A 22,830-nucleotide genomic window follows, 5' to 3' on the forward strand; every position below is an offset into this window, starting at 1 on the left:
CTGCATTTGCCCGGGTTACCTCTCCCTTTTTTTTCTGTATTACGGGTCCCCAGTTCAGTTGATGGTCGAACAGGACTCCGAGATAGGAGAATGTTTTTGTTACAGGGATTGTTACCCCGTTAACATTTAGGCAGTTTGGCTTTTTATTACCTTGGCCAACCTTCATTACGAAAGATTTGGAGTTGTTTATGCTCAGATCACGAGATTTCATAAATGTAAAGAAGGAATTTAATAAAGTTTGAAGACCGATGGCAGTTCTGGACAAAAGGACTGCGTCGTCCGCATAAAGCAGAACCGGCAGTCCCTTTCGTCCAATATAAGGGTAGTCTACTCCTGTGCTTAAAAGATGCTCTTCCAAATCATTTATATATAAATTAAAAAGGAACGGGGCTAAAATGCACCCTTGACGGACGCCCCGGTACACTCCAAAATCTCTTGTCACATTTAAATCTTGTGTGTACCGGACGTTTGCTCTCGTATCAGAATGCATATCAGCTAACAAGTTGATTAAATTATGCTCTACGCCCATTTTCACCATGGCGTCCCAGAGCTTTCTACGGCTTACACAGTCGAAAGCCGACGATAGATCCATGAACGCCATGTGAATTGTACCTTGACGGGCCATGGTGTACTTCCCTATAATTAGGTACAAATTCAGACACTGGGTAATCGTAGAGTGGCCGGGTCTAAATCCATATTGAATTGGGGATATTACTTTATTTTCATCTGCCCATGCGACTAATCTATTTAAAATTACTCCCCCCACTACTTTGACAACAGAATTAATTAGTTATATTGGTCTGTAGCCGAGGGGGCTATTACGATCTCCTTTCTTAAACACGGGTACGATGGTGGATACCCCCCACGACTTTGGGCAACCAGAAGACACGGCTGCATTAAGTACGGCGGTGAGGACTGGTGCCCATAGCGATATACAGGATTTAAAAAGGTCCGGTGGAAGGCCATCCGGTCCTGGGGCCTTGTTACTTGTCAGCTCTTCAATTCCCTTTTCAACCTCATTTAATGTGAAAAGCAGAGAATTCTCCTTAGATCTAGCCAAAATATTTTCTGCCTGAGACTCATTGCTTTTAAAAATGGAACAAAAATGATTTACCCACTCTTCCTCTGGGATATTTGTACCCACAGTGGAATTACTTGAACAATCAAACAAGGGTTTATTTATGATATCCCAGAACTTAGCACTATTTCTCAATGTCTCGGGATCTAAAAGGGACTCCCAAGCATTTTTCTTTACCTCTCACTTTCGGGTAGCAAGGGATTTTTTAAACCTAGCACGCATGGCCTTAATATGGACCGGGTCTCTGGGTTTGGTTTTCAATGCGGTCTTAAGCTCACGGCTGGCCTTGGAGCAGGCGTTATCAAACCATTTTGGGTTACTACTAGCATTCCCTTTTTACTGGCACCATTAACATCGACCCTACTGTTAAGGCAACACCCTCAAAGGCTGCCAGAATTTGTTGCGATGATGAAGCAGGTAATATACATAGTGAGAGTTCAGAACTACACAGGTTATTAATAGAGGTATACAGGTTTTCACAGTTCACCATTGACCATTTTAAACAACGCTTACCATTTATACACTTTATGAGCCCAGGATCCACTTGTGGCTTTCGCTGCTCAAAGATTCCCCCACCCATTTTGATACATATAGGGTTGTGATCACTATAAATGCTCATTTGGATGTGGAAGTCCAGAACAGTGTTGGCAAGGTCTGCAGTCAATAAAATGTGGTCTATGTATGATCCAGTTACACGGCCTTTAAACGTAGGAATGGGAAAAAGAGTTTGGTCCGCCACCGTAGACATTGCTGAAATTAGATTATTTTCATTCATTAGCGTGTTTAGTTCTGTTCCACGCCGCGAGTGATCAAAGTGGAAGCCTTCCAGGCTGTTACATCCCAGTTGGTCGATAACAGTCTCTCCGGGGTTTCCACACGGGTGTGTATTAAAATCACCTGCAATCAGCATTTGGCGGAGCAAATTCTCAACATTTTCTCTCAGGAAGTCGCACAAAGATTGTATGTTACAATCACCTGTATGATTCACTGCGTTATAGAAATTAATCAGAGTGAAAGTAGTTTTACCCCTCTTTAGCTCCAAAACTTGAATATTTCTATTTCCAGAGTGACACTCCGCTTTAAAGCATATAAGAGCCAGGTTAACATAGATTGCCAAACCCCCCTTTGCTCTATCGCTAGTTGAGGGTTCTGCTGGGATGAAAAAGCTTTGAAACCCCTCAATATGAACATTTTTTTCCACCAGCCATGTTTCCTGGAGATATATTACCACATATTGCTTAACTAGAGACAACCATCCAATGTCGCTAGATTTATCAAAAAGCCCTGCGATATTCCATGATATTAAACTTTCATTACAGGGTGGGGATGAGCACAGAGTTGTAATGTCTGTGTTTGCCTTTTCAAGTGGGATAACATGCGATGGTCCTATACATCTGTCTACGTGTTCTTCCACGGAATTATATATTATATCTACTTGAGAAGAGGCAGGGTTATGCATATTTGATAAATTATTAGGTCGATTTATCTGGGCTGATGAAACTATCATCTCAGAGTTAAAACCGTGCATCACAAAAGTATTATCCTCATACCCTGATCCTACACCTTGTTGTAAACAGATGTTATAATCAGGAAAGGAAAATGTATCAGGTAGTCATTCAACCCCTTCCAGCCCTCCCTGTCCATAGAAGGCGTCAAACCTGTTGAAAATAGGGATGTTGTACTGGTTGTTATAATGAGTAGGGTATTGATATTCGTGATGGTGAGTTTGATGTGGCCCTTCCCACCTTTCTAAACTACTCCCCCAATTGTTGACAGGAGCACCTGTGCCCCTTCCATATGTTGTTCCATTCTGTATTGGCCTAGTAAAAGTATTAGTTGTCTTAGGGTAGGTCATACTTCGTTGTTTCTTGCCAAAAAATTCTAGAGTGAGTGGGACAATAGTGCCTCTCCTACGTTGAGGGGGGAGTATATTTGACAGGATGCTAGGTAGTACAGCTGAATTCGTGAAGTTTAGAACTATACAATCACCGTTAAACTTTTTTGGATTTTGCCCTATCCAAGGTACCCTTCTGGCCGACCTGACCTCTCCTGCTAGCTGTTGTTTTCCCCGAGGGGCCATCTGCATATTACCCGACAACCAATGCAGGGCCTTACTTGTCAATGATGTGGGGGATTCTATTTGGCCAGTAACCAGAGGGGGGACGTTTGCCAGTACCAACACTAAGGGTGAGTCATCTTCTATAAATTGTAATGAATCTTTTTCTGCGCTTCATGTGGTCAATTCAGATAGTTTTGGAGGCGGATCTTCTCTTGTCACTGGGTGGTTATGATCTATTGCTGGTGTATGTCCAGGAGGATTGATCTGTGCTACATTTATACCTCCCTCTAACCCACTCGTGATAAGCTCTTTATTTGTGTTAGCTAAATTTGTGACTATGGTTGATATGTTTGTCACTAGCATCCCCTTGCCCCCTACTTTTGTCCCTAGTTTTCACTGGCGATGCAGCCCTTTTTTTCCCTGGACGAGACCCTCCGCGATTTATCTGAACTTTTCTACACTTTCTAATCGCCCGTGTAACTGGCACGAGGATAAGGGGGTCTTCGACTGCCATGTCCGCCTGTGTATCCACCTGCATAGGGGAATCCTGTACTGTATCATCAACCTGAGACTCAGTGTTATGATTGTGATGTAATTCTTGGTCAGACTCTAAAGGTACACTATGATTAAGAGTCTCACTATCACGTATCTCAGTGTCTGGGACTTCGTTTCCTATATCCTGGGATGGTATATCTACCCACGGGGAATTTGGTGGTGGGCTCAGGGGGTGCAGAATAGGGGATTGACTTAGTCCTAGTGACTGTCTTCTGTCGCTATTGATCTTAGATACAACATGTACCATATAATTATCCATAGTGTTTGCCGCAACGGCGGGAATCTTTTTTGGCATCCTCAATAGAGTTAGTTATAGCACAAAATCTATACCATACAAGTAAGGTTAAACACTATGAAAAGAGGGAAATAAGATAGTGCACCTCAGAGTGGTTACAGACCAAGCACAAAATGTCTTCCTTGGCGGGGTAGCTTGTTGTCAGCACGGGCAGTATATTCCCAGTCCAGTCACGGCCTGTCTCGGACTGTCTAAGACTGTCTGCCCTTTGTCCGGGCTTCGTCCCTTGCGTCGTCTCGCTCGCGTCCCACTCCACGGAGAGCCTGAACTTCTCTTAAGGCCCTCGGCAGGCAGGGGGCGTGGCCGCTGCGGTAAGAGGCTGCAGCTGTTAGTAATGCCTCGCAGTCCCGCAGCGCTACACAGCAATCAGCGGCACTCCGACAAATCGAGTGCGTCTCCTGTCACGTCCTTTCTCAGCCCCAGCAACGCGGAACCAACTGGATTCCTGGTCCTTGATGGGTCCCGGCAACAAAGTCTTTAGGTAATTTGCTAGTGAGTGGCACCCGCGAAGCGGGTGCCGCGAAAAGCTATGGGCTCGGCGGGCAGGGGGCGTGGCCGCTGCGGGAAGAGGCTGCAGCTGTTAGTAATGCCTCGCAGTCCCGCAGCGCTACACAGCAATCAGCGGCACTCCGACAAATCGAGTGCGTCTCCTGTCACGTCCTTTCTCAGCCCCAGCAACGCAGAACCAACTGGATTCCTGGTCCTCGATGGGTCCCGGCAACAAAGTCTTTAGGTAATCTGCTAGCACTCAGAAAAAGACCTGAAATGGACTGTAATCTCCAAGGTGGAACCCGACCCAAGAGGAGGTGACCTCGAAGCAAAACTATCTTCACGAGAAGCGACTATAATTCTAAAATACAACTCTGCAGTCACAGGACTCAATGAGATGTCAGAATTATACCATCTCTAAATGCACCCTTTTCATATGAATCTGGATGATTCAAAAGACAGACACAAGGACACGAAAGATTGAACTTCATAGACCACAATACAGCAGCTGCAACGCACCATCATACATATGGCCTACGAAATCGGGCAGGTCACCCGATAATACACACGAACTTCAATTCCCAGTCTCCCATTCGATTGAGGCCAAAAAACAATTACCTTCTGAATGGTGAACTAAAGACGATGTTTTATATATAATTTTTCACTAAATCATCAATGTACCTGATTTGTAAAGTATTCTTAGTGAATGAGAACTTAAGGTCTATTGCAAAACTAACTGTACGTCTTACCGACGAAACTACATCCCCCACAATGCCTGGCGCTAGATGTACTTCATCTACCAGCGCCGAGAGACGAACATAACGAGAGTGCAGCAGCGGATGAACAAACGCTGCGCTGGGTGATAGGAGAGACATTCCATCAAACCAGGTATGTCCATGAAATAACTCACGATGTGGGATTCAGAGCCGCACGATTTGCAACTGCCGCGGCTAGATGTAATATTAGATAAAAGCGGCATCCAAAGCGGTCTACCGTTCAAACAGCGCGAAGCCCCATCCCCACCGTTTTCTAACAAAATATATTGGCATAAGGTCGTTTCTGATAGAAGACAATAACGAGATGGCATTACGCTCAGAATACAACTATGATGAAGTTAACGTTTGAAAATAAAAGCGGCATCCAAAGCGGTCTACCGTTCAAACAGCGCGAAGCTCCATCCCCATCGTTTTCTAACAAAATATATCGGCATAAGGCCGTTTCTGATAGAAGACAATAACGAGGTGCCATCACGCTCAGAGTACAACTATAATGAAGTTAACGTTTGAAAATATGTGTTTCACTCGAAATCGACAACAACTATATTCGTTTATATTTCATACAGGAATTATGAAACAAACATTGGTCGATTGAGCAGCTGTCCCATTTTAGGAAGGCCCCCTCCTTTGGGAAGGTATATATTTGTGAATATATTAGTCTCATGTTGGTTTACCACATTGTGTACATTACAAAGTATCATACAACAGCTTGCCTTTGCCCTGCAGACGACGACGGCAACCTTATACAATTGACAGTGCGTTGCGGATGTGTATTGAACTCCTTTTGTAACCTGTGAAACGTGTCACAGTGCATTGATACTAGGAGCAACACAGGATTGTGTAGAATACAAGGTAATTCAGCTGAGGACGTTCGTCTGCTGTAAAGTTGAAGGTTTCTCTCATGGGATAGTGTAGTAAGAACTGTTGTTTCATTCTTTTGCAGGATTGATCCCTCAAGGTCCTGATTAGAACCCCCATGACTTAGGGGCTTCAAAACGTGTCGACCATCTCTCTTTCTGTTTTTCAGGCTAATCTTGGGTTAATAACATTGTAAAATATCAAGATTGTAAAAAGTATTGATAGCCTGTTATATAATTGTGAGATACATAAACCTATTGAGTAAAATACTACCCCACCACATTGATTAATAGACGGTTCCCCCGAACCCTGGTGAGGCTATTCACATTTTTCCCCTTATTCTTTTTCCTTTTTTCTATAACACCCTTCTTTTAACTGTGAATGAATGCATAGGATGTTTGATTCGATCTAATGATAGATTATGAATGTGATGTGTGATTGTAGTTCCAACACCTTTCAATCTAAAGTTTTATCTATTATTATTTTTTCTTTAAGTGTCAAAAAAATACACCTTTATCTATTCACCCAAATAAACCACAGATTTTAAATATTCCCTCTCCTCAAGGTAAACCCTTCTAAAACAGAATTGTTTTGAAATTGTGAAAAATCTTGAAAAAATTTAAAAGATTAATACAGTCACAATTAGTTGTGTGGTTATGCTGCAATTGTTTCAATCATTGTGCATCAAAATTTGCTAAAACAGTGAGCAGTACTGGCATTTTGTTTTGTTGAGAATCTAATATGGCGCGGCCTTGCTGCGCTATAGCCAAACCCTTGTTGTTTCATGCGGTGTGTGTTAGACAGCGCTTACATGTTAAATATTTTCCTTCTCTGCCTGTAGTCTCGCACCCTCTGTGTGTACCATGTTGTCTCTGTTTGTACTTTGTCTCCCTCTGTGTGCTAAATCACCTAAATCATGAACTCATGGTTTAGGTGATGTAGTTGTAGAAAGTCCTATGCAGTATGTGTTTCAAGCCTCTTAATTTTCAAATTGTGTTTATGCTGTGCAATTTAGATACTGGGTGTGGTGTTGAAATGCTAAAGCAACTGTGTCTGTAGCATGTAGTAATCATTTCAGTGAATTTGATTTGTACATTCTCAGTCCCACCTTAACTCACTACACTGGTTCAAGTTCACTTCATTGTCCTAAACCTTGAAACTCCATTCCTAGAAAAATATTCAAAACTCTTGCAACACAACTGCAGTGTTTTGAATAAATGCTGGTATAGAAATAGTGCTGTAAATTGGAAAAGATGGTGCAGAGAGAGGGTGAGATATTTCAAGCAGAGACACAGATAGTGCAAGCAGACACAGATAAGGTACACACAGAGGATGGATGGTGTAGGGCTGCAGGCAGGGGGACAGATGGTGCAGTCACAGAAAAGATGGTGCAGAGAGAGGGTGAGATGATTCAAGCAGAGACACAGACAGTGCAAGCAGACACAGACATGGTACGCAGAGGGACAGATGGTGCAAGCAGACACAGACATGGTACACACAGAGGATACATGGTGTAGGGCTATAGGCAGAGGGACATATGGTGCAAGCAGACACAGACATGGTACACACAGAGAATAGATGGTGTAGGGCTGCAGGCAGAGGGACAGATTGTGCAGTCACAGAAAAGATGGTGGAGAGAGAGGGTGAGATGGTTCAAGCGGAGACACAGATAGTGCAAGCAGACACCGACATGGTACACACAGAGGATAGATGGTGGTGGGCTGTAGGCAGAGGGACAATACACTGCTTTAAGTTCACTTCATTGTAGTAAACCAAGTCTTGCAACATAAATGCAGTGTTGGAAAGCCTGAAAGAATATTCCCAGCAAAACTCTCTTTGATTGTAGTAATCATTTTACTGAATTGGAAGGGATAGTGTTATGTGTGTAAGATCACAGTGTGAGCCTGTTTTCATTTAAGAGGAAGGTGGCAGAATAATTTGCGTAGTTAGTGTGTTTAAAAATATGGGAATATATGTACTTATAAAATTGATAAAGATAGTTTATTATTATCTATTAGAGAAAATAATATAATTAAGTGTTTATATTTTTTTGCAAGGTGCAACAACATTATCATATTGGTGCAATGGAAGAGCATCAGGAGAACTTTGCTTTAAATTTTGACATGTCAGACGAACTAATAGAGAACCTAATAGATGGACCTTTTGCAGAGGAAATTAAATAAAAAAATGCAGATTTCTTTCATGAGACTTTGGACAGTGAATTACTGGAAGCGGTGGAAGATTTTGAATTTGAAGATCAAAATTTTGAATTTGAGGAAAATCAAAATGAAATACCGGACGAAGTGATGTTGGAGGTTTTAATGGAGTATGAAATGTTTGATGAATAAATGTATAATTTATAATTAAAAATTATTCGAGTGAGTCTTTTTGTAGTATTGTAATAATTTGGTTTGTTGATGTGTTTAAAAAATATGGGAATACATGTTCTGATGAAGTGTGTTAGGGTTTAGGGTATGTAGTACTAGAAACTGCTATACAGTATGTCTGTCAGGCCTCTTAATTTGGAAACAGTCTCCATGCTGTGTAGTGAAGATCCTGGCCGTGCTGTAGAAATTCTATAGCAAGTTTTTCTGTAGCATGTAGTAATCATTTCTCTTCCTCGGTATATGTGTTTTAAGACTTGGGAATACATGTACTCATGGAGTGAGTTAGAGTTTAGGATATGCAGTACTTTATACTTCTAGCCCTTGAATGATACTATACACTGCCCAAGCACAACTGTATTGCTCTAAAGTCAGAAATAGGAATCTCACCATGACTCCCTACACTGTCTAAACAGAACTGTACTGTTCAGAATCTTGAAACACCATTCAAAGGAAATTCCCCTATAATGTTGAAACACCACTGAACTGCCATAAACTGAGAAACAGCAGTGACTGTATGATTTCCTACTCTGCTCAGACACTGTTGCTGTACCTTTAACTTACTTATGAAGTGAATTAGTGTTTACATCATGTAGTTGTTGTAATTGCTATGTAGTATGTTAGTAGTGGTGTATAACATGTTTTATTTTCTTCTCAATAGATTGTTATTATCTACAGAAAGAAAATCAAGATGCCTACTAAGGATTCTAAGAGAAGAAAATATAAACAGGCTTACTTTCCCAAGACAACACAATTAGAAGATGTATCTAAACAACATTGTACAGAGAAAAAGAAGAATGCTTCTGGTAAGACAACAAAGGATTTTATAAGGAAATTAACTGAAAGATAAAAAAATGTGGATAATTTGGAAAAGATAAAAAAAATCATCTCTAAGAACAAAAAAAAGGAGTTAAAAAAAATTGGGAAAGTTTGTAGCGATCAAATTAACTACAGTAATAGACGAAAAAATATGTTCGTTGAAATTCGCAAGAGAATGATTTATAACAGAATTGTATTAAATTTGTTGAAAAGTGGAAAGACTTCTAAAAGGAAAACAGCTTTTTGTAAGCAAAAAAAAGAATTGAAGGTATTGTGGATGAAGCATTTGAATTAAAAAAGAAATTATTTATTTTAGTAATCAATAGACTTTGTACACTAGACAACGCAATTAATCTTTTGAAAGCAAAAAGTAAGTGGAAAAGACTAATTATTAGAACTATTTTTTGTAATGTTTTTTCTGGACAATGGAAGCATAGTTCAAGTTCTGAGCCATTTTTTAATGAAGAGATTTACTTTCAGACTAATGATTTGTTGCATGCAGTTGACACCAGTGGTCGAGCATATGAGGTGAAGGACGGTTGTGCGATTGAAAAAGAGAAAATTGTCCCAAGAAATGCAGAAGAGGTGTTATCTGATGAAGTTTTAGGGAGACGTTCTAAGGCTCCAGTGTACACTTGGAATTGTAGTAGTATTTGTAGTGTACGGCAGGATTCAATTGATTTTTTCAGCAATTTCTTACGTAAGTATTCTAAGAAAAGTATTAATCTAAGAAAAGTATTAAACAGAAGATTAAGATGTTGCAAGAATTAGACTCCTGCCAAGTGAGAGAAAAACGGGTTTGCAAGGTCATTCGCTGGTTTAAAAGCTGGCTGCGAGCCCATTTGATGATTTTTAAAATGAAACTGATGTACCTCTATTTGACTTACTGTCATTTCTATGCTTATTGCTATTTGATTAAGTCTTTGAGGCATTGTATGTACTATCATTTTTTTTTCAAAAGTGCTTTATTTCTGTAATGAATAACTGCCTGTGCTGTCAATAAAAAAAAATGTAATTTTTTTTTTTTTTAAAAAGGAAATTAACTGAAAGATAAAAAATGTGGATAATGTGGAAAAGATCAAAAAATCATCTCTAAGAACAAAAAAAGGAGTTAAAAAAATTGGAAAAGTTTGTAGCGATCAAATTAACTACAGTAATAGACGAAAAAATATGTTTGTTGAAATTCGCAAGAGAATGATTTATAACAGAATTGTATTAAATTTGTTGAAAAGTGGAAAGACTTCTAAAAGGAAAACAGCTTTTTATCAGCAAAAAAAAGAATTGAAGGTATTGTGGATGAAGCATTTGAATTAAAATAGAAATTATTTATTTTAGTAATCAATAGACTTTGTACACTAGACAAGGCAATTAATCTTTTGAAAGCAAAAAGTAAGTGGAAAAGACTAATTAATAGAACTAATTTTTGTAATGTTTTTTCTGGACAATGGAAGCATAGTTCAAGTTCTGAGCCATTTTTTAATGAAGAGACTTACTTTCAGACTAATGATTTGTTGCATGCAGTTGACACCAGTGGTTGAGCATATGAGGTGAAGGACGGTTGTGCGATTGAAAAAGAGAAAATTGTCCCAAGAAATGCAGAAGAGGTGTTATCTGATGAAGTTTTACGGAGACGTTCCAAGGCTCCAGTGTACACTTGGAATTGTAGTAGTATTTGTGGTGTACGGCAGGATTCAATTGATTTTTTCAGCAATTTCTTACGTAAGTATTCTAAGAAAAGTATTAAACAGAAGATTAAGATGTTGCAAGAATTAGACTCCTGCCAAGTGAGAGAAAAACAGGTTTGCAAGGTCATTCTCTGGCTTGTCTTTCTAAAAAAGTATGCCAGAGTGTATTTCACCATTTTAGGATGTTAGCAGTGCATCATACTGAAGTGAGGAAATTAGTGAGCAGGATGTATTATGCAAAAAGTCCAGCACTTAAGCTAAAACAGTTAAACAGTGCTCTTTTACATGGATCTGTATTAGATGTAAAGAACATTTGTGAAGAAATTGAGGTTAGTTACTTTTGTGAAAAAGAGGGCAGTGCAGAAACTGATACAGTAATAGATAGAAATTTGGAAGAAAATGTACAAAGTTTTAGTACAGAAAAATTTGACCAAGAAATTACAAGGTTTAAGGTCATTTCAGGTGAAAGGCCAAACTTTTCTTGTATTTGTTGTAGAAGAATTCATTATAAAAATCAGACCAGGTTAGTTATTCTATATTTAAAAAGTGAAAACGAGAATAATAATGAGTGGAAGGAATTTGCAACTTATTTGTTGGTAGAGAAATGTTTTGATTTGGGTTCTGATCAACGTATTTGTAAATATTGTTATAATAAATTAAATGAAAACAAAATGCCAGCTAGAGCTGTACATAATAATCTTGAGTTGGTAAATATTCCTTCTGAACTGAAGGATTTAAATATTTATGAGTCTATTTTGATTCAATGTGTGCATCCATTTCAGGCTATTGTTCGTATGGAGCCTAGGACAGGGAAATTGCCTCCTTCTGATTTACAGAGAGGATTAAATGGAAGAGTTGTATATTTGCCTCTAGATTTAAAGAAAAATATTGAAACAATTGGTGTTGAAAATGTGGAAGAGGAACCTTTAGTTATTCTAGTTAATGGCGTACCTACGAAGAGCAAGAAAATCTGTCAAGAATTAGTGGATGTTTGGAAAGTGAAAAAGGCAACGTTGTATTTGGTAAAAAACAATCATTACTACAAAAATTTATATGTAGGAGAAGAGGAAACAACTGTAGAAGAGGACAGTTATTTGTCAGCTGGACAAATTGAAAAAGTGGATGTGTCCAGAAGTGAACAAATATACGAACATTACAGTGTTCATACATTGCATTCCAAAGAGGTAATAGGGAATGCTATTGAGTTATTCCAAATGAAAGAAGCAAAAGGAAGTCCCATTAGTGTATGGGAAGAAAGGTTGGAAGCTCGTTGTTTTCCTCAGTTATTTCCAACAGGTCAAGGTGGACGATATGATGAGCGACCTGTGCAGATACCAGCATCTGAATACCAGACATCAAGATTATATGCAGAAGATCCAAGGTTTCGTCAATGTATTCCATATTTGTTTCATCTTCTGTTTGAGAGTGACTTGTCTGGACTTTCTTATGCAGTGAACCACATACTAAAAAGTGGAGTTCATCTGCAGAATGTTTCGGCAAGGGACTTTATGAATAAAGTCCAACAGAATGACACTGTTTTGAAATCTCAGCTATTTAATCTCATGGCATGTCAGCGTGGTACTAACGAGTATTGGTACCGTCGTCATGGGGAATTGAAATGTATGCTAAGAAACTTAGGAACTCCTACATGGTTCCTTACTCTAAGCTGTGCTGAGTATGCTTGGGAAGATTTTCTTCAATTTCTTTGAGAGGCAAATGCAAACATAGAAAATATAGAATACAAGACACCTGGAGAATTGTGCTCTTTGGATCCAGTTAATGTATGCAGGTATTTTAATCATGGATTTGAAGCTATGATGTCTTTTATCACAAACAAAAAAAATCCTCCTCTTGGAGAGGTTCTGGATTTCTTTTGGAGAAAGGAGTATCAAGCAAGAGGTGCTCCTCACATACATATGCTGCTATGGATCAAAGATGCCCCCAAATTTGGAACAGATTCGGATGAGACAGTGATGAGTTTTACTGAACAGTATTCTTTATGTGCTGTTCCTAAAAAGACAGAACAAAAGAATTTAAAACATCAAGTCTTGCGGTTTCAAACCCATTGTTGTGGAAAATACTATCGTTGAAAGTACAAATCAAAGGACAAGTTCTACACAAAATATCGTTTTGGATTTCCACGACCAGTAACATCAAAAGGAAGAGTGAACAATTTTATGTCATCTTTGCGACATACTGTGACACGAAAATCACCGAAAAATACCTATAACTTAAGAAGAAATGAAGAGTCAAAGTATATAAATGACTATAACCCAGTCATTTTGTCCATGTGGAATGCAAACATTGATATTCAATATGTTGCAGACAACTCCATTGCTGTGGCTCGATATGTAACTTCTTACATTACGAAATCTGAAAAGACAGAACTAAAGGAAATGTGGGAAGAAATTTCTCATGAAAAGAGCCTAAGCAAGAAATTGTACAGCTACAGTTTGAAGATGTTGTCCCATTGAGAAATCGGAGCATATGAATGATCAGATCGCTTATCCTCTGCAAGTCTATATGCCAAATCTAGAACAATCATTTGGGGGAGTTTAGGTCTTGCAAGAACACGAAACCGAGTTTTGAAATCTGTACAAGAAATTGAGTATTTAGCAGAGAGAGAACCAAACAGTACAGATATTTTGAAGACAAATATGTTGGATACATACTATCCAAATAGAAGTAATCATCTTTAGAATGTTTGTCGCTATGAAGTACTGCAAAGCTATACTTTTAAGAAGAACATTACAGAAGATATCAATAAAGCAGTATATGCTGTGATTGGATCTGAAGGATGTCTGGTGAAACAAAGAAAAGGACATTTGATTAATCATCGAAAACTGAGTTGTGAAACTCTTGACAAAAGGGAATTTTACTATTTAGCTCTTTTGCAACTCTTTAAGCCATAGCGTACAGAAGAGGAACTACTTGGAGATTTTCTCAGTTATGAAGATTCATTCAACGCAATCAAAAATACTATAGAATATCCTGTTTTTACTAATTATCTCCAAATGTTGAACAAGGAAATACATCAAGAAGCTACAATTGCAGCAGAGATTGCTAGAGACAGTTCTCAAGACAGTCAAAGTTCTGCTTCGTTGAGTCAGGATCCACTAGGAGGGCCAATTATCCAAAATGAAGCAGCCACTGCCATGGATGAGGTGGAAAGAGCAATGGAACAAGCTCAGGAGGATGTAATAAACTTAGAAGAATTGGAAAAACAACTAAATGTTGAGCAAAAACAAATATACGATGAAGTCACAGAGCAGATTGAGCATGGTTTATGTCATGAGAAAAAAGAGTGCTCATGTAACGTCATTTAAACCTGTCCGACTGTACGTGAGTGAAGAAGCAGGAACTGGAAAAAGTTTTCTAATTAAAGTAATTACAACTTATCTACAGAAAAGAACTGAATCGTCACTCTCTTGTGTTGTTACCGCTCCAACTGGGTTGTCAGCACATAAAATTAAAGGAATTACTTTACATCGTTTATTGATGCTGCCAGTAGAGCACGAAAATAAATTAGAATACCACAAGCTATCTGGAGAAGTTTGTTGTGAAGTTTCCAGAGTCCTGAAAAAAATGAAACTTCTCATTATTGATGAGGTAAGCATGGTATCAAATTTAATGCTTGCCTTTGTGCATTTAAGAATGCAACAAATTCTTAAAACAGAGTATGATGTATTATTTGGAGGCAAACATATCATCATTTTTGGAGATCTACTACAGCTAACTCCTGTGAAAGGACAACCAGTGTTTAAAACCGTTACACATGAAGACACCAGAAAGTGCCTGGGAAGCAGTGGAAATGTTAATATATGGTTATATTTCAAATATTCAGAACTAACCCAAAATATGCGACAGTCAAAGGATGCTGGTTATAAAAGTATTCTTGAAGATATAAGCATTGGAAAAGTGAGTGAACATGGCAAAAAACCTTTAGAGGAACGAATACTTTCAAATTTGTTTCCAAAGGAAAATGTTGGTGTAGAGAATATATATAGAAAAATTGCTGAAAATAAATCAGTAATATGCTTAATGCCAACTCTGCAAGAATGTGCAATCTCAATGAAAAAATGTTTAAGTTAGAAAATGAACAAATCATAAAATTGGAAGCCATTGATAGAATAGAGCATGAAGGAGCTACTATTATTTTGTCAGAAAAGTTCAAGTCAAAATTGGAAAGAGGTTTAGTAAATGGAGCAATGGGACATGTTGTTGGTTTTGTGAATTACCCAAATAGAGATGACATTGATTTTTTGAAAATCAAATTTGATGATATTGAAGAAGTACAACAACTGAGTCGTTGTTCTACTCAATTTTTGCTAGTAAAAGATTTATATGTCAGCCGAAAACAGTTTCCTGTTTGTTTGGCATATGCGGTGACCATCATAAATCGCAAGGTTTGAGTGTAGATAGTGCTTTGGTGCATATTGGAAGCACTGTGTTCAAAGAGGGTATGGCATATGTTGCTTTATCTCGAGTAAGAACCTTATCTGGATCATACTTGATTGATTTTGATGAAACAAAGATTAGTGCAGATCAAAATTGTGTGAAAGAGTATAATAGGTTAAGAAGAGAATATGTTTCAAATTTACCTCAATATCCTTTATTTGAAAAGCCTGTGGTACGTCGAAAAAGAAGATATGAGAAAATATGTAGTGAGGTTGTAGAGAAAAGAAGAAAACTAGATGAACCTGTAATTGTAAGCAAAAAGAAAAAGGATACTATTGAAGAGGTTGTTGGATTTCAGTTTGAAAACAGTTCTGATGTCAACTGCTATGCTAATGTAGTGGTTAACGTTGTTTTTTTCTTGAAAGTTTACAAGAACAGATTGTTGAAAATCGGGAGGAAAGATTTTGTTGTTTGTTGAATTCTGTCTTTGAGAAATGTAGCAGTGATAAAAGTAAAATAGAAAGTGTCTCTGATATTCGAAATGTTTTGGACATATGTTCTGGTGTAACTCAATTTTCACAGAATATTCAGCAAGATTGTCAGGAATTTTTAATGTATATACTTGTTATATTGCATTATGAAGGTGTAGACATTGAAGCTCTTTTTGGACTTTCTTATAAATGGCAACATGACTGTGACAATTGTCCATTTTCAAGTAGTACAGAAATAGACACTGAAAGATTTATATACTTAACGTTACCAGACTGCAAATCAGTGTCTTTTAATAATCTAGTTAGAGAAGCAAATCGAAACATGGTCCGTACCCAATGTACCTCACAAATGTTATCAACATTATTTTTACGAAGATATGGACAATATGTAATTTTAATGCTCCAACGATGTAGACCTGATGGAACAAAATTGACAACTATTTTTTTTGTTTGAATATCTTTTATTGCATTTTTGTTTTTCTTTTGGCAAGTACACAGACGTGCAGTAATGTCATAATCAGGGCACAATACAGTCATTACATGACTCCGCAGTTGTTCAGGTACATTGATGTATACAAATAAGAGACACTATGATAAAAGCAAAGTGATGCATACATTATGACAGGGTCATTGGTTATAGTTGCACAATAAGTCTAGAAAATTATCGCAAATCAACAACAGCAGTTCTCTGAATAAACTATTCGTTTCCCAGCACTCCGCCAAAGGAATGGTTAGGTTGGGGCAACAGATGTGTTATACCTGTGGTACTGTGTAAAAGCAGGTGTTACATCTATGCAGTGTATATTCAAATTTTTGTCCAAAACTAAAAAAAACTATGAACAACAACCTGGGATTATAAAGATTAAAGACTGGGTGAAGTCAAATCCGTAAATGTGTGGTACAGTCGGGGCAGTCAGGAGCGGGCATGTGCGGTACCGTATCCGTGTGGGGGGCTGCGGGATGCAAAGCGCCGTAGGCGGGATGAGGAAGGGGAGGGGGGGAGAGGACAAGAAGGCCGATTTAGAGGTCCAATCTGAGGCTTACAGGGGGGTAAGACCTGCATGGCGAGTGGGAGGAGTAAAGGGGTAGAGGGGTAGGGGGGGGAAGTCTTGGGGGAGTGAAGAAGGGAGGGGGGAGGACAAGGGGGCACAGTCAGGTCAGCGGTCTTTGGTGACAAAATTGACAACTATGATTAAAAATGTTGTGGCTTCTCAACTATCAATTTCAGGAAGAACTATTGTAACTGTAGCTATTATTTTCCATGATGGTTCTTCTACAACATCAGGGCATTACACAGCTTATTTAAAATCTCCAAAAGGCTGGACACAATGTAATGATACTCAATTGACTTTTAAACGACGTTTGCTTTTGACTTACCAAATTCTTACCTAGTGTTTTTAAAACCCAAATTTTAGGGGAAATAATTGATGTAGGCAGTTGAGTCCCATTAAGAAAGGTTAGTCCGCTGTTGAGAATAACTTTGTGAGTGAGGGTGATCAAGTTGAAAAAAACCCCAGGGATAACCATTGTTGGATGGTACAAAAGATGTTGGTGCTTTTTATTCAGATGGTTGGGAAACGGACGGATACGAGTACTATTAAGTATCTTCCAAACTAAGGGGGTCATTAGGATCACGGATTTCCCGCATCCTCTGGGCCGGCGGAAGCCACCGCCGGCCCGGAGGATGCAGGAAAACCGCCGCGGATGCTTGAAAGACCCACCGCCAAATTAGGATGGCTGGTGGTACTTGGAATCTGTCCGCCGCTTTTCCGCCTCGGTTGCCTTCCGACCGCGGCGGAAAAGCATTAACATGTCTGGCGGTGTCTATCAGACACCGCCAGCCAAATTATGATGGAGTAGAAAGTATGCTTTTCCACGGCGGCTTTTCCGCCGTGGAAAAGCATACGGACCTTCACTCCGGGGGCCCGTTGCGGGCCCCCTGGGTGAAGGGGGGGTGGGGGATGCACATGGGGGTACCTATGGTACCCCCCCTGCATTTGCGTGGTGCCTGCCGCTTTGTGCACACAAATGCCGTGCATGCATTTCTAACATTGTGGAGGGTGCAGCTTGAAGCTGCACCCGCCGCAATGTTAAAAATAGAGGATGTGACCGCCACCCTGGCGGTCACATCCTAATCTGCATGGAGGGACCGCCGCTGCCCCTGCGGACGGTCCCTCCTACTCTATGGTGGCGGACTCAGGTCCGTCCGTCATCATGATTGGCCCCTAAGGATTTCACACATACTATTTGGCCATGAGGAAAGGTATTTGAAACAAAAAATGACTATCTCAGGTAAATGTTGTTAACCATTGTTGAATGGTAGAAAAGATGTTGGTGCTTTTGATTCCGAAGGTTGGGAAATGGACGGAAAAGAGTACTATGAAGTAACTTCCAAACTAAGGATGTCACACATACTATATGGCCATGAGAAAAGGTAAATGTTGTTAGCATATGTTTATACATAACTTTATTTAGAGAGTATAAATAAGAAGTAATAATGTTGTTGTTGATATTGGGTACTTATGTAAGAAATTGCTGATTGAAAGAAAACATTTAAGATATGTTGTTTTCAAATATTTACATTATTTATTGAAATGTTGTACGGGTTTTTTAAACACAATCTTTTTGATTGTGTTTTTTTTTTGCCCGCTGTCATATGATGAGTAGTATGATGAGTAGTATTGAGGTCACTGTTTTTAGTGAAATTCAATATATTCTGAGAACAGCAAAATAAAATATATAACATATTGTACAAATTATTTTGTATTATGAAATATAGATTATAACTCGTTTCTTTCTCGTCTTTCACAGATATTATATTTATACGGTAAGTACGACAAAGAAAAAATACTTTTTCATCACTCTCTTACTTCTCTTTCTCTCTTTCTTTTTTCACTCTCTCTTTTACTCCTTTACCTTTCCTCAACGTACTCCTCTTCTCTCATTGTCCTTATTCCCTCTTTCCTCTGTCTGTCCCTCACTTCTCTTTTCTATCTTCCTCTATCACTACCCTTGTCTTGCTGTATTGCCCTCTTACTCTCTTTCATTCACATCATCCCTCAGTCACCTTCACTTATTCCACTCCTTTCACTTCCTCACTCCCTTTTGCTAACTTCCTTTCTCCTTTTTTTCCTCCCTCATTTCCCTTTCCTCGATCCGTTTCTAAGTCTATTCCTCTGTCTAAGTCACTATAACTGACTTAGTCCCTCACAGTCTCTCAATCTTCATCTGTTTGTCTCTTTTACTGTCTCCCTATTTCTCTACCAGTCTTCCTTTTATTTTTTTTCTCTTTTACCATAAATCCTTCTCTATCACTTACTTCTTTTTACTTTCTCTTAATATGCTTTTTTTCCATCATATCTCTTACCTCACCCTTATATGCCTTCCCTCACTGACACTGTGCTTCATTCAATCTTAGTTCTTTTCCACCACTTTATGTTCTCCTCTCTCTGCATCACTCTAATTCCTTTTGTCCTGCTCCCATTCCCTCACCCCCCTCAATCTCTTTCGTTCACTCCATTCGTCAATCCACTTCCCTTATTTCCGTTTCCTCAATTTTTTTTTCTTTACTCTAATTCCTTTAGTGTCTCACTCCTTTCACTCCATTTCTCTCTACCTCACTCCCTCACTCCCTTTGTCTCACTCAGTCTAACCTATTCATTTCCTGTCAGTCACTTGTTCTCCCTCTCTTTCTCTGTCACTCTCTCCCTCTCTCTCTCTCCCTCACCCTTCCTTTCTTTCAGTTTCTGTTTCCTTCACTCCTATTTTCTGTTGTATTGTGAAATATATATTATAACTCAATTTTTTTTGTCTTCCACAGATACTATATAACTTGTCATTATTTATAAGGTAAGTATGACAAATAAAAAAATTCTTTTCATCACTCTATTATATCTTTTTCTCTTATTTCCTTTCTTCACTCTCTCTTACTCACCTTCCTTTTCTTTACGTTAGTCCCCTTCCATCATTCTCTTTACTCCTCTGCATTCACCGTTACATTCCTTTACTCACCATCAGTACTCTTCCTTCACCCTGAAGTACCTTATCCAACTCCCTCTTTCCCCTCTCTGTCCCTCAATTCTTTTTCCTATCTTCCTCCATCACTACCCTTGTCTTGCTGTATTGATCAGTCTCTTCTCACTCTCCCCTTACTCATCATCCCTCACTTTCTTTCACTCTCTGCACTTCTTTCATTCTCTTTCCCTCACTCCATCCGTCAGTCCCTTTCCCTTACTCCTCTTTCCTCATTTTGTTTTGCTAACTCCCATTCCTTTAGTCTCTCACTTCTTTCACTTCATTTTTCTCTCCCTCTCTCCCTTTGTCTCACTCAGTCTAATCACTTCATTTCCAGTAAGTCACTTGCTCTCCCTCTCTTTCTCTCTCTCTCTCTCGCTCTCTTTCTCTCTTCCTCACCCTTCCTCTCTTTTTGTTTCTGTTTCTTTCACTTCTACTTTATTTCTATTACGAAATATATATTATATCTAAATTTTTTCTTTCCTTCCACAAATAGTATATATTTTTTAAATATACTATAAAGTTGTCATAATTTTTGAGGTAAGTTTGACAAACAAAAAATACTTTTTCATCACTCTCTTACTTTTCTTTGTGTCTTTCCCATTCTTTAATCTCTCTCTTACTAACCTTCCTTTACTCATCTTACTCACCTTTTCTCGTTGTGATTACTGCCCTTCATTCACCTCTATACTCCTTTTCTCACCAAAAGTACTCTTCCCTCACCATAACTGACCTTGCATAACTCTCTCTTTTCACTGTCTGTCTCTCACTTCTCTTTTCTATCTTCCTCAATGATTACCTTGTGTTGCTGTATCGCTCAATCTCTTCTCACTCTTCCCTTACTCTCTTTCAAATACATCATCCCTCACTGACCTTCAGTCACTCCACTTCTTACACTCCTTCACTCCCTTTTGCTCACTCCCCTTCCTTTATTCCCTCCTTCACTCACCTTTCCTTCATCCATGTCTAAATCTCTTCCTCTGTCTTAGTCACTATAACTGTTTTATTCTTTCACACTCCCTCAGTCTCCTTCTGTTTGTCTCTTTCACTTTCTCCCTCTCTCTTCATTGTTTCCTTTTCTATTCTCTCTTTACATACATACTTGTCTTTCACGTACTTCTTTTTCGTTTCTCTTAAAATGTTTCTTTTTCAATCTCTCACCTCCTGTTAGACTTATATCCCTTCTCTCACTGTCACTGCTCTTCACTCAATCTGAGTTGTGTTCTCCCATTTCATGCTTTCCTCTCTGTGCATCACTGTCATTCCCTTTCTCCTGCTCCCATTTCCTAGCTTTCCCTCATTTTCTTTCGCTCATTCCACCTGTCAATCCCCTTCCGTTATTCCCCTTTCCTCAACCTCTTTTGCTAATTTGTATTCTTTTAGTCTCTCACTTCTTTCAGTTCATTTCTCTCTCCCTCTTTCCCTTTGTCTCACTCAGTCTTATCACTTCATTTCGTGTTAGTCACTTGCTCTCCCTCTCTTTCTCTCTCACTCTCTCTCTCTTTCTCATTCCCTCACCCTTCCTCTCTTTCTCTTTCTGTTTCCTTCACTCCTATTTTCTTTTGTATTATGAAATATATATTATAACTAATTTTTTTCTTTTCTTCCACAGATAGTATATTTTTTGAAAAAATATACTATAAAGTTGTCATTATTTATAAGGTAAGTTTGACAAACAAAAAATACTTTTTCATTACTCTCATACTTTACTTTCTCTCTTTCAAATTCTTTAATCTCTCTCTTACTAACCTTCCTTTACTGATCTTACTCTCCTTTTCTCGTTGTCATTACTGCCCTTCATTCATCTCTACACTCATTTTCTCTCCAAAAGTACTCTTCCTTCACCATAACTGACCTTGTCTAACTCCCTCTTTCCACTGCCTGTCTCTCACTTCTCTTTCCTATCTTCCTTCCTTAATCACTACCTTGTGTTGCTGTATCGCTCAATCTGTTCTCACTCCCCCTTACTCTCTTTCTATTACATCATCCCTCACTGACCTTCAGTCTCTCTACTTCTCTCACTCTTTCACTCCCTTTTGCTCACTTCCCTTCCTTTATTCTCTCCCTCATTCTCCTTTCCGTCATCCGTTTCTAAGTCTCTTCCTTTGTCTCAGTCAGTATAACTGATTTACTCCTTCACACTTCTTCACTCTCCCTCTGTTTGTCTCTCTCACTGTCTCCCTCCCTCTCCACCACTCATTCTTTTCTTTCCTCTCTCTTTCCATAAATCCTTCTCTCTCACTCACTACTGTTTCCTCTCTCTTAATATGCTTCTTTTTCCCACCCTGTCACTGCCCTTCACTAACTCTCACTCATCTTCTCCTACTTCATATTCTCATCTCTGTGCATCATTCCTATTCTCTTTCACCTGCTTCTATTCTCTTACTCCCCCTTACTCTGTTTCCATCACTCCATCCGTCAATCCTCTTCCCTTACTTCACTTTCCTCATTCACTTTTGCTAACTCCCATTCGTTTAGTCCCCCACTCCCCTTCACTCCATTTTTCTCTCCCTCTCTTCTTCTATGTCACTCAGTCTAACCACCTCACTCCCTCTTACTCACTTGCTCTCCTTCTCTTTCTCCCTCATTCTCCTTCCCTCACCCTCATACCCTTTCTCTAACTGTCACTGCCCTTCATTCACCGTCACTCCCCTTCCCCCACTACATTTCCTCCTATCTCTATGTCACCCCTCTTGTCTTTTCCGCTCTCTTTCCCTCACTCTCCCTCACTCTCCTTCACTCATTTAAATCCTCAATCCCCTTCCCTCACTACGCTTTCCTAAGTCCCTCCATTCCCTCACTCAATTCAACTCTTCCTCACTCCCCACTTGTCACTTTCACTTACCTCCCTTTTATCATCCTCATACCCTTTCCCTTACCATCACTTCACTTCTCTTACCTTCACTCCCCTTACCCTACTCTATTTCCC

Source organism: Lissotriton helveticus, chromosome 8, assembly GCF_964261635.1.
Source record: "Lissotriton helveticus chromosome 8, aLisHel1.1, whole genome shotgun sequence".
NCBI classification, from domain to species: Eukaryota; Metazoa; Chordata; class Amphibia; order Caudata; family Salamandridae; genus Lissotriton; species Lissotriton helveticus.